The sequence below is a fragment of the Nansenia antarctica genome, assembly GCF_963989245.1.
Source record: "Nansenia antarctica genome assembly, chromosome: 4".
In the NCBI taxonomy this organism is placed as follows: domain Eukaryota; kingdom Metazoa; phylum Chordata; class Actinopteri; order Argentiniformes; family Microstomatidae; genus Nansenia; species Nansenia antarctica.
In genome coordinates this window covers 51,238,687-51,241,186 of record NC_137689.1, presented here as the reverse complement: position 1 = coordinate 51,241,186, position 2,500 = coordinate 51,238,687, and the positions used below count along the sequence as shown (strand labels likewise).

Genomic DNA, 2,500 nt, shown 5'->3' with positions numbered 1-2,500 from the left:
CAGGCACGTGCAGTTTGAAGTTGTCTGGATGTTTAGGAATGTCACGCAGGATTGGGTAAATTAAATGCCACATAACGATATAAAATTGGTGTCGCTAAATGTAAATGGGATGAATAACCCAGTTTAAAGGACCAACGTCCTGGCTAAACTGAAAAAAGAAAAGGCTCAAGTACTACTTACAAGAGACCCATCTACCTCAACAGGAAGAAGAACAAATTAAAACGCTTTGGTTTTTAGAAAATCAAATGTTATAGTTCTTACAAACCTAGCTAGAAGAGGGGGATGGCTATCCTTATTTCAAAAGCATTAGAATGCCACAAAGAAGTCGGGGACAAAGAGGGAAGGTATTAGTTAAAGGAAAGCTAGAGAACTAAATGGTGACACTGATCAATGTATACGCCCCCCAGGGAGTACCAACGTGTTTTTCCAAAACTCTGTTTGGCATTATCGCCTTAGAGACTGAAGGTATTTTAATATGCGGAGGGGATTTTAATGTGGTAATGAATCATAATTTGGATACAACAAGCCTCAAGAAAAAAGTTTATTAATGCATCAATGCAGGATATGGGAGAGAACTTCACTTTGTTTGGAGAGAACTATGCAGTGCCTCATTCTGTCCACTCCAGGGTTGACTACTTTTTAATGAGTACTGGTGAAAGTTACAGGGTCACAGAGTGTAAAGTCGGGGTGGCAGATGTATCAGATCACAATGCGATCAGCTTGTCAATACACCTGAATAGTAAAAAAAGAACGACTGTAGGGAGGCTCAATGTGGGTATTTTGAATAACAAGGAAAAAGTGGAACGGATAAGGGAAGAAATAAAAAGGTATATAGAAGAGAATGATGGGGCCCCGCGGTGGTGTAGCGGTCTAAGCACTAGCCACTAGTGCAAGCTGCCCACCGGGGACTGGGATCGAATCCCAGCTCGCCAGATCCGGATATGGCCGGGGCACACACAGGGAGCGGCATATTGAGCGGCCGCTCCCGAGGGCGGTATAGGAATAGTTCCGGACAAGGATCCGTCGCGCAACAGCGCCCCCGGAGTGCCGGAATAACGGTGCTGGGCTCGAGGAGCCAGTCAGCTAGTCTGCCTGGCGGCCTCCTCTGGGGCTGCCGGCCACGGGGTCGTGCGGCGGATCCTACGCAATAGGCAGGGGATAATTGGATGCTAGGTTGGGTTCAATTGGATACTAAATTGGGTGAAAAAGGGGATAAAATCTGGAGAAAAAAAAATAAAATAAAAAATTAAAAGAAGAGAATGATGACGGGGATGTGGACCGTGTAATACTGTGGGATGCTTTGAAGGTAGTTATTAGGTAGTTATTTTGAAGGTAGTTATTTTGAAGGTAGTTATTTGTGGAAAGCTGAAGCTCATCACACAAAAAAGGCCCGGCATACAAACACAACGTAGGCAAATTGACAGAATTGGAGAAAAAACATAAAAACACAGAGGATCAGTTGGTACGACAACACATTAAGGAAACAAGGGGGGAGGTAGATGAGATCCTTAGGGGAGATGGAGAAAAAAAGGGCAAGATTAATAAAGCAGACTTATTATTATTCCTGTCCAGACGCCTGTGTAAACAGCAGACCACTAATACGATTCACAAAATAAGGGATTCTCAAACCAACCAAGCATTACATGAGCCAGATGAGATAGAAAGAATATTGGGTACAACAAGAAACTCTATTGCAAAACACACCATCAGCTGAAAAAAACGATACCTTTTCTTAACTCATTCGACCTGCCATCTATTAGTGAAACACAGAATGACACCATTATGTCACAATTTACAGTTGAGGAGCTGGGAATGGGGGGGAATGGCTTTACAAAATATTAGGGAATATTTCTATGCAGCTCAACTCAGACCTCTAGCCTGTTGGCCGGAGGCCTGATTATGAGTCTGGAAATGGAGAGGGAGGTACAGGGTTACCAGGGTTACCAGATCAAATGGAGAGGGAGGTACAGGGTTACCAGATCCACATCTTGGTGGGTGACACATATTTGAATAGGCCTTTGAGACATGTTATGGATCCAATAGTAACATTTACGCTAGAAATATGGAATGTTATAGTTAGAAAATACAAATTAATGTGAGGGGTTCACGCACTGAGGTGGTTTGCATATGAGTTGGTTTTCAAACCACTGAGGTGGTTTGCATAAGTTGAAGCCAGGAGAGTATGATCCAATATTCAAAGAATAGGCAGAATATTTATGAGTTTCCAGGACTTAAAGGCAAAGTACGGTCTCGAAAAGAAAGATGTTTTTTAGATACTTGCAATTAAGAGACTACTTTACTAAAGAGATACGGTTGGAACCAGATGGAACAGAAGCGGCCCGGGGTCGTGTCTGCTTTCTACCAAGCTTTGGGAGGAAGCATAGAGGAATCAACACTATACATAAAAGCACAATGGGAAGCAGAGTTAAAGACTCAACAGAGGAAGAACAGTATCAAATGTGTGAGACACGATGTACAGTACATCCACAAACTCACTAGT

The 2,500-nt window shown here is 42.9% G+C and overlaps 1 protein-coding gene across 1 annotated transcript in view; it reads right to left on the bottom strand.

Moving 5' to 3' along the window:
* Nucleotides 1-2,500, bottom strand: part of galt (galactose-1-phosphate uridylyltransferase) — a 112,181-nt gene that overhangs the window by 79,881 nt on the left and 29,800 nt on the right. The gene's annotated exons all lie outside the window — the stretch shown is intronic.